Source organism: Malania oleifera, chromosome 4 (assembly GCF_029873635.1).
Source record: "Malania oleifera isolate guangnan ecotype guangnan chromosome 4, ASM2987363v1, whole genome shotgun sequence".
NCBI lineage: Eukaryota > Viridiplantae > Streptophyta > Magnoliopsida > Santalales > Ximeniaceae > Malania > Malania oleifera.
In genome coordinates, this window is record NC_080420.1 from 102,299,654 (window position 1) to 102,316,149 (window position 16,496).

General features: G+C 35.2%; 1 protein-coding gene across 12 annotated transcripts in view; it reads right to left on the reverse strand.

The window, feature by feature from the left end:
* Window positions 1-2,282: 2,282 nt before the first annotated feature.
* The window catches only part of LOC131154299 (myosin-binding protein 1), a 36,114-nt gene continuing 21,900 nt past the window's right edge, over window positions 2,283-16,496 (reverse strand). For all 12 annotated transcript variants that reach the window (XR_009136415.1, XR_009136416.1, XR_009136412.1 and 9 more), the window contains one exon: window positions 2,283-2,747. The gene's annotated coding sequence lies outside the window, so the exon portion shown is untranslated. The remainder of the gene's footprint in view (window positions 2,748-16,496) is intronic.

Consider the following 16,496-nt stretch of genomic DNA (forward strand, 5'->3'; position numbering starts at 1 on the left):
AATTAAATCCAATGATTCGGTTTGATTAATTGTTTAACATTGGCCTGAAAGATAGTTAATCAAATCTTGATTAACCATTTGAATTGTTTCGCCTCAATTCGTATTTTCTAATAAACCAAAACTTTGATTCAGTCGGTGAGTCGCATACTTGGAGTTTAATGCTCCAAGCTTGTACAATTAATACAATTAAAAATAAAGATGAAAAGGTAGGTGTAGATAACGTTCTTAATGATCATGTTGATGATATTATTACACTAGTACACAAATTCTTTGATATTAATAGTTTTTAGAATTTGTACTTAGTCAATATAAATAAAAAATAGTTTAGACTCGTATATACTTGGAGTTCAATGCTCAAACTTGTACAGCTAATTCAATTAAAAATAAAGTGTGCTCTCTTGTTCTCTCCTACTCATCTTTACTCTTTATCTTTGTGAATTGAGAATTATATTTTGAGACTAGTCAATAAGATTGCGAGATTGATTGTGAAATGTTTTGTGGCATATTCTATTGTCAACTTTTATAGGGTCCTCCAAAGAAATTTGGTTGGAGCTAGTTTATATAGTAATTATTGACTACTCTTTTGTGTGGATTGAGATAAATTCAATATAAGTTTATATTACATTTTATCAAAATTCAAAACAAATCTAAATCTAAGTTTCGTCAAACATAGGGTTCTTGTATTTCACATACAAACTAGAAAAATAAAACCTAGTGTGCAAAAGCCTCTTTCATTCAAAGAATAAAATTTTAAGTATTTTTTTTTTTTTATAAATCTACTTAAAAGAATAAACTAGCTTGTTTAAGGTCAATATTCTTCTCCAACCACATAAATTGAACCACTATAAAATTCTTTAAATCAATACGAAACGCCCAATTTATTTCATTTAATTGAGCCAACAAAAATTTTATCATTGAAATTATTTAACTTTTTTCATTTTTTATCCATGCTCAAGACAAAATACACTTTAGTTCTTATATATTTTGCGAAATTGCTCACCATGGATAATCTTATATTGAAATTTAATGGTTTTTTATATAATCTTATCTGAGTGCAAATGGGTTGTACCTCAAATGCGAAATGCTAATATTGATAGTTTGTGAGGCAAGTTGTATAGAGAGAACTTTATAATGAAATTCTATGTTTTGATTATTATAGAGTTGGTCATAATAATATTCGGAAAAATCTTACTATTATAAAGTACCCTACCATAAAAATAAGTGAATTGTCAGAAAACATAGTCATAGTTTGTTACAAAATTTATAAATAAAAATAAAAAGTTTCACTAAAAGTTGATTACCATGACAAAATGCATCAGACAACCATACTGGCACAAAAATATTCGACATAATATCAATATTGGGAGAAGATAATTTGTTATAGTACCCTTAGGTGTCGCTCAATCAACAAACTCAAACATTATTGAACATAAGACAATTCCCGTTCTACATTTTTTAAAAATTGAAATTACCTTTTGTTTTGTATTGTTTTTTTTCCTTTTCTCCTATTAGAAGAAATTTTCTTGACTTTGGAAATTATCTATATTAAGATTCTTGCACTGAATCATTGAATAAAACTTTGATTTTGCACCTTAATTTTACTCAAATTTTTTAGTTATATTAAACCAATTTTCATCTTAATACTATATAAAGAAAATAAAAAACCACAAAAGTGATTTCTTCGTACTTTTTTCTCTTTTTTTTTTCACAAATATATCCTTGAATCAAACATAGGCTGCAAGTTTCAGCATTCAATAGACTTTTCTTCAATAATGCAAAAACTACTTGTTCTTTTCTCCCCTATTCACTCTTACGTTTAGACTGGAGATGAAATTTCTATCAAACTAGGTTGAGTGGTGAAAGGGACCAAGAACCCTTCATATATAATCTATAAGTGATTCAATCCATCAAAGAATCATAATATGACCTTTCCCTTCCTCCTATGTGAATGTACCTCAATCTAATATGATACATCCTTTATGATACACTGGTTAAGAAGATTCATGATTTTGGCCAATGCAACTTCATTATTTCAATATATCTTAATTGGAAAATGCTTCATTAACCATTAAAGATACACGACTTTAGTCATGCCCCTATATCCATGAATTAAAGTACTTAATTTTTATTATTTATTTATATACACACACTCAGCGAGCTATGTGATCATGAAGATCACGCGGATTTCCAACACGTTTTTTACTGATTCACTCGTAGCCTTGTGCTGAACAAGAGTCGCACTTTGCGAAAAACTGGATTTCTAATCAACAAAAACTAGGCAGAAAGCAAAGTATACAAGTTAAATATCACTACCTGTTTGAATGTACAAAGAAGTTTGTTAATCAATTTGAGTGAAGCATAATAATAATACTATGGCACTTGGCTTTACACACAAAAATCCTCAAATGATGAAGACTCTAAATCAAACCAGGAAAAAGCAAAGAAAAAATAGAAGTGAAAACCTCGATCTCAAAACTATATGTTAAAAAAAATAAAGAGAAAAAAAAATCCTCACCCAACTGCAAATAACGATCTGAGTAAAATCGAAGAAGAATGCAAAATATGTTACAACAAACGAAGCTTGAAGAGAAGGAGAGACACAACAGTGTCTTCTGCGATGTATCCTGTACCTTGGGAGGAGTCACTGATTCTGTACAATTGATTCCTTCCGGTCATACCCAGAAATTGATTGATTCAACAGCATATGTTTTACTTTCCAGATCATGAGTCTTTTTTTCCATATGCATCTGGAGCATCAAAAGCCAAAAATTTAACTTAATGCAAATGGGTTTGCTAATTTTAGAAGGGAAAGCACATGCATTTTGCATTCCATAGAGCAAAACAAAAGCAGTTGAGAACAGAAGTTGTGATTAGGGAAATAAACTGCTTCAAAATTCTAAATTGCCGAACATAGCCCGTCACTAGCCCATCACCAAATCAAGTTCCATATGTTAAAGTGATGCTCTCCCTAAAGCATCAAACTATCATTTTTAATTAAATCCAAAAACTGCAAGGAAGTTGAGACAAGATTCTGGCTTTGCATTCACACCATCCTAGAAGTTTGAGGTTATTCCCTTTATTTATATGGTTTTGCATGGCCTTAAGATGCACCAAAATGGGGCAAGGGGGGCTTGGGTAAAATGCGCCATGTAATATATAAAACTGTCCAACATCAACAATTAAAATATCAGTAACAGTTAGTTTAAAAATAAATAAATAAATAAAATAAAATATGGTCTCACTAATTTAACATATCATCTTTCTCATTATAGGGCTGAGTTCTCATTTACAAACATACAGTTTTGCGAGAACAATCACCTTTAATACGTGAATTAAGCACATTTTCTCTTCACATTTTGAGAGTTCTTAATGCTGGCACTTGCACTTGTTTACATCTATTTATTTAGTTATTTTTTGGGGAGGGGGGGGCGGGGGGGTGGGGGCACAGGCACGTTAAGTCCACTTCTGTTTCCTAAATATCCAAAACTTGTATTTCCTATATGAATTTCCAAGCCATCAGCACAATTAACAGTTAAATCTTAAAAACAAACCTCTCTGAAATTCTAAAAGTAATCTCATCCCCATCATCCATATTCACCCCATTCATGGTCACGCATTGCAGTTTCAAGTATCAAACATTACAAAAAGGGCAACGAAGTCATTCATTTCCATCAAATGTTAGAATAAATATTTTTGCGCATTTGCATCCACCAAAACAATGTGTTTTGCATGAGAATAAGCAGCTAACAAGATAAGCAACCCTAGATCAACATAGAGAATATATTCTCTACAAGGAATAGTTTTGTATGCTTAATTTACCTCCTGTAGGAACTTATTAATTAAACATCCTACAACCAGCACTAATAGCTCATAATCAAATATTACTTTTACAAGGGCAATGATTAAGAGCGATCTTCTAACAACTGCCTCACATGTTTATTGCTAACTCCCACAATTGCAAGATTGATTCTAGATTGAAATACAGCCTATGTACAACATAACATTGCCAAAATATTCTAGCATAGAACTTCTAAATTGAAAGACAAAAAAAAAATGCCTATATATAATGCAATATTGCCAAAACATTCTACGAGCAGAGGTCCCACTTTGCAGTTAGAAAATATTTTATGGTTGATGATACACTTATATTAAAGGATTTTGGTTGGTAAAGCTGACAATCTAATTAAGATTCTATTTCTTTTGAAACTATGTAGATGATTTGTGAAATTTTTGTCTGAAGTCCTACACGCAGATCTTTTTCTTTATGAAATTGTCAATATTACAGTGATGCTTTCTAAATCCATTTTGTTGAATGCAAAATTTCTTCTCTCGCATATCAAAATACATACACAAAAACATATGCACTGATTTTATGTATTTTATTTTTATTTAAATTTATTAATGACCTCATTATATTGGAATGCTTTATTGTTATTTTTTGACAATTAAAATTTAACTAAAGTATACAATATGTAATATGAATAACTTTGCAAGATGTGATTAAGCATATCTATTTAGGTTTTACTATCAACTAATTTTTTTTATAATATTATTATGTTATTCACTAATGTAAAAGATTAATAATAAAAAATAAAGAAACATTCACAATAGATAAATAACTCGCAAGAAAATTCCACTTGAAATACATTTAATGTTTTGACCACATGATAGCCTCTCGAGACTTGGTCAAAAAAAAAATTATAAATAACATTGAAATGTAAAGAATATTTAATATACTTAATAAAGATAATATTGAATACACTTATTGTAAGCAACATTTAATAAGGATTTGAACAAAATATAATCCACATAGCATTTAATATTCACCCATAAATAGCATTCAATATATACTTGAATGCAAAGATCTTTAATTTGGAACACACACACACACACATGCATTTATGCACGTATATATGCATGATAATGCATACTTAGTCAAAAGTCGCACTGAATTATACATCAAGTGACAAATATTTCTCCAAAATTCATACAAACACAACTTCAAGTTTTCCCCAAATTAGACAGTTTTTTTTCCCCCCTTTATTCGATAAGCTACTTTAGGTGGGTTAATATAAAAAGAAATAACCTCTCACTGATATTTTTTTTTTTAAATATCAATGCTTTTTGAGACCTAGACAATTTTAAATCTAGCATACTAGTGTCACATCAACTTATCCCCCCAAATTTGCTCCTACTCATGTTTCCCAATTGAGTATATGGAAAGAATCCTTGCATTGACATTAGCCATGTTCTTTTTCAGAGAATAAAATATACATGCAGACCACATAACTAGAAGTATAGTCATTCCCTATTTTGGAAACCATTATATAATATAGGTTGTATGCCTATGTACAACAAGCATTATTCCTTCTATTCATTTATAGATGAAAATGATTTCTCAAATTCATTCTACAAAACATCATCTTTTAATTTAGGGCATTATGGTTTATTTTTCCTATTATTAGTGTTACTATTTGTTTGCACTGCCTTTTTTGCACTCCCGTGGAGAATGGTGACAATCGCCTATTTAAAGAGTCACAATGGAAAAATTACTTGGGCAAGACAAGTTACGTGTCCCCTAGGCGAATCAAGAACATCAAATAGTTGCTCGGGCAACAAAGGCCATATGGTGATCAGGCGACATTGATTGTCTAGTCAATAGATGAGGCAAGAAGATAATAATGGCCACCCAGGCGATGGAGATCGACCCAGTCACCAAACAACAAATGTTGCCCAATCATCTGGGTTCTCACCTAGTCATCAAGTGACAAGGCAGATAAGTATTGGGCAAACAGGAATGTCAACTATAATAATTGAATGTTTAATGTTAAAAAACAGTCTTAATTTATGATGAGGCTTTTAATGTTTAGAAATGAACCAAATCTATGATTATGATTTATGACTTGAGTTTATGATTTGTAACATTAGAATTTATGTAGATTTGACCCCAAAGGTGTATAAATAGGGGTACAACTATCTTCTAAGACATCTTAAAATTAATTCAAAACACATAATGCAATAACCTAGTGCTAGAATAGGCCCCAATGCCTTTATCCTCTTTTCTCTTTATCTCTCTCTCTTTTTATCTTAATGCATCTCCTCCAATCTCTAATTCCCCCCCCCCTTTTTTTTCTAATCTAAGTCCTTTCACCCTCCTATCTTTCTCCCTCTTTCTACGATTTCCACCAATTCTACAATTCCATCCCCATCCTTGCACCTCTAACGTTGGTTAGCATAATGAGTCCATTTCACCCCATCTCAATCTCATCATCACCATTCCTTAAAAGATGCTTGGTTTTCAATCAAACATCTTTTTCGAATGTCCAGTGAGATCCTTTATGCTACTAGTTACTAAAGGTGTAAAATAAGAATAGGATGTTGCCAAGGCCAATAAAACTAACCAATATTGATTTGACGACGATTTGGCAACAATTTGTCGAAATTTTTTTTATGTAGTTATTCACACATCTCACAAAGGTAACAACCGTGATAAAGACAATTGTGGACAATTTGAAGAGTGAGATGACATCCCGCATGGAAAACCTGCGAAAGGACATATTTGGTAGTTCAGGACTCACAACAGAAACATCCGCAAAGGCCTCCATTGCAAATTGCCTATAGTCCTTCCATGGAAGTGGTCAAACCATCACCGATGATTATCGTGATGGACTTGGCCAACTCGCCTTTTTACAGATGGATATTGAGGGGAAAACAATATTCACTTATGATGATTTCAGCCAAAATCAGCCATATGGGAGGCAACAAGCTTTGGTTACAGATAATATCGACCATGAAGATCATGAGAACGATTTATTGGTTGATTATGTAGAAGAGGATGAAGAGGTCGATCCCACCGTTACCCAACACCATGAAAACTCCTTAGTGGTAAACTATACTAAGGAGGAGGAAGACTTTAACTCGGCCAAACATGAAGAATTCAAAAGTCCTTTTTTCCAATTGAGGACTCAAAGCTCGCCAAAGGCTAAGGCAGTCTTGATAATCAAAATGATCTCAAGACTAATTTGGAGATTGACAGATTCATCGGCAAAAATTTTGAGTTAGACAAAGGACCATCCCTTGGTTTAGCCTAGATCCGATATAGGGTGATTCTCTTAATTCCCATCATCGATTGATCAAATGCATTCCAACAAGTTTAAGAGGGATTACCTATAAGTAAATGACTGATCAGGAAACTATTTGGCCAAGGAACACAGTGAATATAATACATATTCTAGACTGAAAGAGTTTTGGATGCTCACTTACAAACATTTAAGTGCAACCAAATGAGGCAACAGTGAGAGGCATTGTTAGCACTTTCTATTTTGCACTCTCGTAAAGAATGGTGACAGTCACCCAATTAGGGAAATCACCTGAAGAGTCACAATGGAAAAAATGTTTGGGCAAGGCAAGTTACTTGTCAAACCGAGAATATCATAGTTGCCTAAGCGACAAAGGCCAAATGGACATATTATGATGTTGATCGCCTAGTCACCAGGCAAAGCAAGGAGATCATAACGACCACCTAGGCAATGGAGATCACCGAATTACCAGGCAATAAATATCGCCCAATCATCTGGGATCACTTAGTCATCAAGTGACAAGGCAGATAAGCATTAAGCAAGCATAAATGTCAACTATAATAACTGAGTATTTAATGTTTAAAAAATGGTCCTAATGTATGATAAGATTTTTAATCTTTAGAAATGGACCGAATTTATGATTAGGATTTATGGCTTAACTTTAAGATTTGTAAGTTGTAACCTTAGAAATTATATATGTTTGACCCTAAAGGAGTATAAATAGGGGTACAACTATCCATGGTCTTAAATTTCCACGAAATTGTCGAAATTTTCGTTGAAATTTTTTATTTCCGTCACCCTCAAAATCGAAATGGCATTCAATTTCCATCCTGCATAATTTCTGTCAAAATCTCAACGAATCATCTGAAATTTATCGAAATCTCAAAATTTTAGTGAAACTTGTTGAAATTTTAACCATACGATGAAATTTTGTCAGAATTCAAATGAAAAATTTAGGAGTGAAGCGAAATTTCTATCTTAATTTATTTTATCGAAACAAAAGATTATTACAAGTGTTTTTGAAATTATATGAAAAAATAAAACTAAAGTAACATTTTATTTAACCATTCATGTATGAATTATCATTATTTGTATAATAAATAATATTTAAATGATTAATGAATTTCATTTGTATTAATTGAATATGTTTAATGTACACTATCTTACAAATATGTTTAATAAACATACTATTTTACAACTTTCCACCTTATACAAAACATAGATGTATTTAATTTGTAATATATTAGCCCTAAAACTTATATTATTATGTTCGTTAACCATTTCTAAAGTTTCACAAAGAATTTCATGCTTTATTACTAATTTCCATTATTCTTTCAAATCGAAATCGAAATTGACATCGAAATCAAAATTTCCGTCGAAATTTCCGTACTTTTGGAGCTTCGAAATTTGAGTCGAAATCGAAATTTAAGACCTTGCAACTATCTTGTAATATATCGCAAAATCAATTCAAAACACATAATGCAATAACCTAGAGCTAGAACAGGCCCAACACCTTTTATCCTCTTTTCTATTTATCTCTTTCTCTCCTTCTATCTTAATCTATCTCCTCTTATCTCCAATTTCCCCCCTCTTCTAATCTATGTCCTTTCACCTCTTTTTCTTCCTCCCTCCTCCTATGATTCTACAAATTCTACGATTCTATCCCTATACTTGCACCTTTGACATTGGTTAGCATTACGAGCCCATTTTGCGCCATCTCAATCGGATCATCACCATCTTTTAAAAGATGCTTGGTTTTTTATCAAACACTATTTGATTGTGTCATCCTTGTGCAGCTCCTCGGGATGTGATGGTCATCGTTCAACTATGATAGTCGCCTCCCAGGCAAGGTGAATCACGTGTCGTCTAGTTACCCAAGTGACTAAGTGGAGAATTACCTAGCTGAGGCGTAAGTCAAACATCACAGGCGACGCACAAATTGCCCAAGGATGAAATCGCTTATCACCCATGTGACAAAGAACATGGAGTCACCAGGCAACGATGGTTGCATATGTCAATCATCGAAGTTCGCCAAAATATTTCACGACGATGGTCGCCTAAGTCATAAGGCGAAGGTCGCCCATCATTAAGTAACAAAGTAGATGAGCATTGGGCAAACATGTCAATTATAATAATTTGGACCTTCAATGTTATGAAATAGTCCAAATTTATGATTAGGTTTTAAATATTTTATAAACTTCCTCTGTTATCAAGATTCATTATTTTGAATTTATGCTTGTAAACATAGAACTAATGGAGGTTTGACCCTAAAAGGATATAAAAACGTGTAATGGTTATTGTAAAGGGATCTCCAACTAAACTCAACGAAGTGACAAACGTCATGCAATAATCCAAAGCTAAACAAGCCCTAGTGTCTCTCTCTCTCTCTCTCTCTCATGAAAGTTGACATAACAAGTCCATTCACAATCAATCCACTATCTAAATCCACACCATCTCTTTGAAGGTGCTTCATTTTTTATCAAACACTATTAGATGCCATATAGTTCTTCAAGTAATTTAGAAGGCTAAGAAAGCAATATAATAATTCATATTTTATATAATGGTGGTCCTCTCTCCTTATCTCTTCTAATCTAAGTCTTTTCATCCCCCTCTTTTCTCCCTCCTACGATTTCTACTATTCTTTCTATCACTATCCTCGCACTTTTTATGAAATTTGACATAACAAGTCCATTCACAATCAATCCACTATCTAAATCCACACATCTCTTTGAAGGTGCTTCATTTTTTATCAAACACTATTAGATGCCATATAGTTCTTCAAGTAATTTAGATGGCTAAGAAAGCAATATAATAATTCATATTTTATATAATGGTGGTCCATCTTTTAGACTTTAAAATTATGAGATCATCTTAAAAAACAATGGAATAAATTGGCCATGAAAAATACTTCAAAGTCAGATGCAATAATTGTCTCAATCCGCATTAATTTGAGTCATACAATTTCAAATTTTGCTTCTTCAAAGAATTGTGGTGTTATCAGGTGACTATTGACTTATTTAGGACTTTCTTTGGGCTATACTCCACAATTGGTTTGTTTTTCAATATTCTTCTATCGCCAAATGTTTCCTAAGGCCTTTGCCAACACTGTTTTTTGTTGTGTTAACTTTGAGCACTTGACAAATTTTCCATCTCTTTTTCCTATATCATTTTCTTTGTCATCTCCCATCTCCTTTTCTCCTTAATTTTCTAGTCTTCTCCTCCTCAGCTGCCCTCTTTTAGTGCTTTAGAATGGTCCAAGTGATATGGGGTAGTTTGAGAGTCGTTGCATGAAAATTGAGAATTTACCTATTTATTTAGTGTTTTTATTCTCATTTTTTAAGCCTTCATCAGATTGATTTGCATGAGTTAAATTTTCCTCTAGACAAAAAAATTTTTTTTTTTAAATTCAGAAATAAAAAAAAAATTTGGCGCATAGATGCACGCATTGAGCTCAAGGAGCTTGGATGAATGCTGTCATTATGAGACTGTCCTTTTCAAGAAAATAATAATAATAATAACAAGTGCGTGGATGCACACACTTGAGTGAGGCAAGCTCATGCATCAATGTGCATATCATCCCCCCTTCTCCTACACAAATCATCACTAGATTTCAACCATGTTTTCTAGCCAACCCCCTTTTTTCACCGTTTTTTATGCCTTTCTTTTGCCCCATAGAAACCTCCATGCATTGAGGAGCAACGGGAAGGAACTTGAGAGACCATTTCTTTAGAGCACATTGGCACAAACACTCCACCTATGGCATTTTCATTACAATCATTGGGTTCGAGAAGTTGTAGTGTCTTTGTGCCTAGGATCTCTCTCTCTTTCTAGTTCTGCACTACAAAACTAGGGAAGCCCCACAACATACAAAACTAGGTTGATTTGATCCAATTGTTCCGATTGACTCGACCCGAATCATTTATTGATATTTTTTAATCTCTTTACCTTAAAATATATTAGATATGCAAAATGTGTCCAAAAAAAAAAAACAAACAAACAAACAAACAAATAAGAGAATTTTCTTATTTTTCTCAAGGATTATTATTATTGGTTGTTGTGATATGGATCGAATAATTAAGATGCACAGCTGAATAAATACAACAAGTAAATGAAACACAACCAGAAAATGATAAACAACAAGAACAACAACAAGATTTACATGGTTCGGCAAAGCCTACATCCACGGAAGCAATAGCACAAAAAATTCACTAAGGAAATCACAAGTACACAATACACTTCTCAAATGATCACATTCTCTATCAATATATGCCCAGAATGACATATATAATAGTCTCTCGAAGGTTTCCCTCTGAATCCCCAACCACCCAACGTTCAAAATTTAAAATTCAGAAAAACTGCTCACAGCCCAGGCGCATTCGTCGACGAGTATAGGGGATTCGTCGACGATCCATAGAAGACCACTCGTTGACGAGTACAGAACTCTGAGATTTCCCTGTTGTGTTGCCCTTTTATATTTTTCTTCTTCCTTCTTTGTTTAAGAAAACCAAAGTATAAGAGCCACACCTCAAACAACAATCTCCACCTTAGTGATTATACGCCCCTTAGGAGAATTCCAAAAAACATGTTTAACTGCTCCACCTTGAACTTGAAACGCTTGGTTGGGTTTGTCTCCCTCTATCAATTGGAGACATAAAGTAAGTCCAAGCAACGCTTGAACTTCTCAAAAATAACCGATTTTGTCAGAATATCTGCTGCATTTTCGAATGTGTGAACTTTCTCCAACACAAGCTCACTCGAAGCAATCAATTCTCGAACCCTGTGGAACCTCACATCAATGTGCTTTGTTCTAGCATGGTATATCTGATTCTACGCCAAGTAAATGACACTCTGACTATCACAATGCAGCACCACTTCATCTTACTGTAACCCCAGCTCTCTGACTAAACCGATAATCCATAAGGCTTCCTTCGCAGCTTCAGCAACTGCCATATATTCCACCTCAGTCGTGAATAATGCTACTAGAGACTGTAATAGGATCTCCAACACTCCGGTCCTCCTACAAGGGTAAACACATATCTCGTTGTACACCTTCTGTCATCCATATCTCCAGCATAATCAGCATCAACAAACCCTATAACTAAAGGGCAACCCTGTTGCTTGCCGAACATGATGCCATATCACGATGTACCCCATAAGTATCTAAGTTTCCATTTGACGGCCTCCCAATGTTGCAATGTTGCCTTCCTGGATTAGAGAGAAACTTACTTACCACGCTCACCGCATGATCCAAATCTGGCCTGATACACACCATGGCATACATTAAACTCCCCACAGCACTAGCATAGGGGACCTTTGACATGTCTCGGATTTCCTCATCCGTACTTGGGCAATCTACAGTAGACAACTTGAAATGAATCGCTAGAGGTGTACACACCGGTCTTACATTAGCCATGCTAAACCTCTCCAACACCTTATGTACATAGCCACCCTGAGATAGTCATAATCTCCCTGAAGTTCTGGCACGGCGAATCTCCATCCCAAGTATTTTCTTGGCCGAACTAAGATCCTTCATGTCAAATTCATTATACAATAGGTCCTTTAACTGATTCACCTCAGTTAAATCTTTTGCAGCTATCAACATATCATCGACGTACAATAACAAGAAAATAAGAGAACCATCCTCAAGCTTGTTCACATATACGCAGCAGTCATACTCACACCTCTTATAACCAATCTTGATCATGTAAGAAGCAAATCGTTTATACCATTGCCTTGGAGACTGTTTCAACCCATAAAGAGATTTCTTCAACCTACAAACTAAATTTTCTTTTTCCGGTTCAATGAATCCCTCCGACTGTACCATGTAGATTTATTCCTCCAATTCACCGTGAAGAAACACCGTCTTCACATCCATTTGTTCCAAATGAAGATCATAATGAGCTACCAACCCCAACACAATTCTAATAGAAGTATGTCAGACTACTAGAGAAAAGATCTCATCATAATCTATCCCCTTCTTCTGTGAGTATCCTTTTGCTACCAACCATGCTTAAATTTCTCTCCTTTTTCTGAAATTGTTTCCTTCTTCCTATACACCCATTTGCAACCTATCGGTCTCTTCCCATCTGGAAGCTCCACCAAATCCCAAGTTTGGTTCTTATGAAGTGATTCCATCTCCTCAATCATCGCACCCATCCACCTATCTTTCTCTTGGCCGTCCACTACCTCTTGAAATATAGTTGGATCGTTGCAACTAGTAAGAAAAGCATAAGATACTAACTCTTCAAATCCATACCTTGGTGGAGGTCTGATAGTGCGTCTGGATCTCCGTGTAGGAATATCATCAACTTGCTGGTTTCCCGAGCTAGAACTCCCTGCAACCATAGGACCATAATCATTTTCATTGCTCTGAGCTTCCAACTCCACCTACACAACATGTTCATCACTGCCCCAGCTTTCTGGCTCCTGTTTCTGTTCATCATACTCTTGAGCACGCTTCACCATAACCTTTTCATCAAAGACTACATCCTTACTGATTACCACCTTGTTTGCCACAGGATCCCATAGCTTGTACCCCTTCACACCCTCTGGATATCCCAAAAAAATGCAGTGACGAGACTCTGGGTCAAGCTTAGACCTCTCCTCACTAGATATGTGAACATAGGCTGCACATCCGAATACCTTCAATCCGAAGTAGTCTACTACATTTCCTGTCCAAACCTCTTTTGCCACTCTACCCTCTAGTGATGCCCTTAGTGATCGGTTTATCAGAAAACAAGTCATACTCACTGCCTCGGCCCAAAAGTTCTTCGGTAGCCCTGCATTTAATCTAAGACACCGAGCCCTTTCACAAAGAGTCCGGTTCATCCGTTCTGCCACACCATTTTGCTAAGTTGACCGACGAACTGTAAATTGTCTCTTGATGCCCTGCTTCGTGCAAAACTCCATAAACTGAGAATCTGCGTACTTGGTCCCATTATCCGACCTTAGGTATTTGATTCTCCTCCCTGTCAAGTTTTCCACTTCAGCCTTCCAAATCTTAAACTTGGCAAACGTATCTGATTTGTAACGCATGAAGTGAACCCAGACCTTATGTGAGTAATCATCAATGAAACTCACATAATACACATGTCCACCCTTTGATGCAACTCTAACCGGGCCTTAAATATCTGAATGCACATAATCAAGAATACCCTTTGTCTTGTGTTTAGCTTATCTAAACATTGCCTTGTTCTGTTTTCCAGGAACACAAATCCTGCAAAATTCCAGCTGACATGATTTCAAGCACTTCAAAAGTTTCCTCTTGTGTAGTTCCCTCGTGTCGTGTTCCCCCATATGCCCAAGAAGCATATACCACAAGACGGTCTCATTTGATTCAGCATCTACGGCTGCAGCTCCACCTACAACGGTAGTTCCCTGCAATGTGTAAATATTCCCATCCAGTTTTTGCCTTTTCATTACAATCATATTACCTTTCCATACTGTCAGATGTTCACCTTTGGACTTGTAATTAAAGTCATTACAATCCAAAGTACCAAGTGATATCAAACTCTTCCTCAACTCTAGTATATGTCTTACATTACACAACGTTCTTACAGCACTATCAAACATTTTTATCTTTACATTTCCTATGCCAATGATCTTGCAAGAAGCATCATTACCCATAAGAATTGATCCAGAATTTACTAACCTATAAGTGCTGAACCACTTCTTGTTCGGAGTCATGTGATAAGAATATGCCGAGTCAAGTATCCAAGAGTCCGTTAGATTTTCCGACCCCGTTGAAACTAATAGAATATCACCATCACTACACGCTAAACCTCCTTGAACAACATTCACAGATTTTGAAGTACCCTCACGTTTCTCAAAATTTCCCTTCTTCTAATCCGAGCACTCCGGTTTCACATGCCCCTTTTTACCGCATTTTTAACACCGGATTTCTTTCTTCTTCTTGGATTGATTTCGGGCTTTCTAACTTGATCCATGTTTGGATTTTCCCTTGCCTCGCTTGTTATTACCCTTTACCACAAGTCCTTCTCCTTCATCGCATATTTTCAATTTTCGATGAAAATTTAGAAAAGCACTTGTTACCTCTTCTAGACCAAGAGTTTCTTTTCCCCACATAAGAGTGGTCACAAGATTTTCATAGGTATGGGTCGAGGGCAAAGAGTTTAACAACATCAAAGTTTTGTCATCCTCATCAAACTTAACATCAACTTTCATCAAATCACTAATAATTTAATTGAAAGCATTAATGTGTTGATCTAAGTTTGATCCTTCAACCATTGCAAGTCAATACAAACGTTGCTTAAGAAAAATTTTATTATTAAGAGATTTGGACATGTACCGGCTCCCTAACTTCGCCATATAGCCGTTGGAGAATCCTCCTCCATCACCCAATAGAGTACTTCGTTGGCCAAACACAAGCGTATTGTAGAAGCGGCCTTTACTTTCAAATCTACTCAAGTTGCCTCATCCATTCCTTCCGGTTGAGTATCAAGTAGAGCCTTAGCCATTCCTTGTTACACAAGAATGTCCTTCACTCTCCTCTGCCATAAACCAAAGTTCTCGGTTCCATCAAATTTGACGATGTCAAATCTTGCAGAAGAAGATCCCAATGCCATAACAACAATCTCTCTAATACCGATTTGTTGTGATATGGATCGAATAATTAAGATGCACAGCGGAATAAATACAACAAGTAAATGAAACACAACCATAAAATGATAAACAACAAGAACAACAACAAGATTTACCTGGTTCGGCAAAGCCTACATCCACGGAAGCAATGACACAAGAATTTCACTAAGAAAATCACAAAGTACACAATACACTTCTCAAATTATCACACTCTCTATCAATATATGCCCAGAATGACATATATAATAGCCCCTCGGAGGTTTCCCTCCGAATACCCAACCACCCAACGTTTAAAATTCAAAATTCAGAAAAACTGCTTGCACCCCAAGCACATTCGTCGACGAGTACATTGAATTCGTCGACGATCCATAGAAGACCACTCGTCGATGATAACAGGGCATTCGTTGACGAGTACAAAACTCTTAAGATTTTCCTGCTCTTGGGATCTCCTCGTCAACAAGCACAGGGCACTCGTCGATGAGTCCTTGCTGTGTTGCCCATTTATGTTTTTCTTCTTCCTTCTTTGTTTAAGAAAACCAAAGTATAAGAGCCACACCTCAAACAACATTGGTGGTGGTGGTGGTGGTGGTGGTGGTGGTGGTGGTGTTGTTGTTGCTCTTATAAAAATCTTCAAAAAGAAACTTTGCTTTCATTTTCAATTGCTTAAGGTGGCCCTTTAGGGCTCACTTTTGACTCATTCAATCATTTGGAGCTATATATATATATATTTTTTTTCTAGTCTTTTGTTATTATTGCAAGCTTTTTCTTGTTGCGTTTTTAGCCTACATATGATCATCTCATTAGACACCCTGGTTC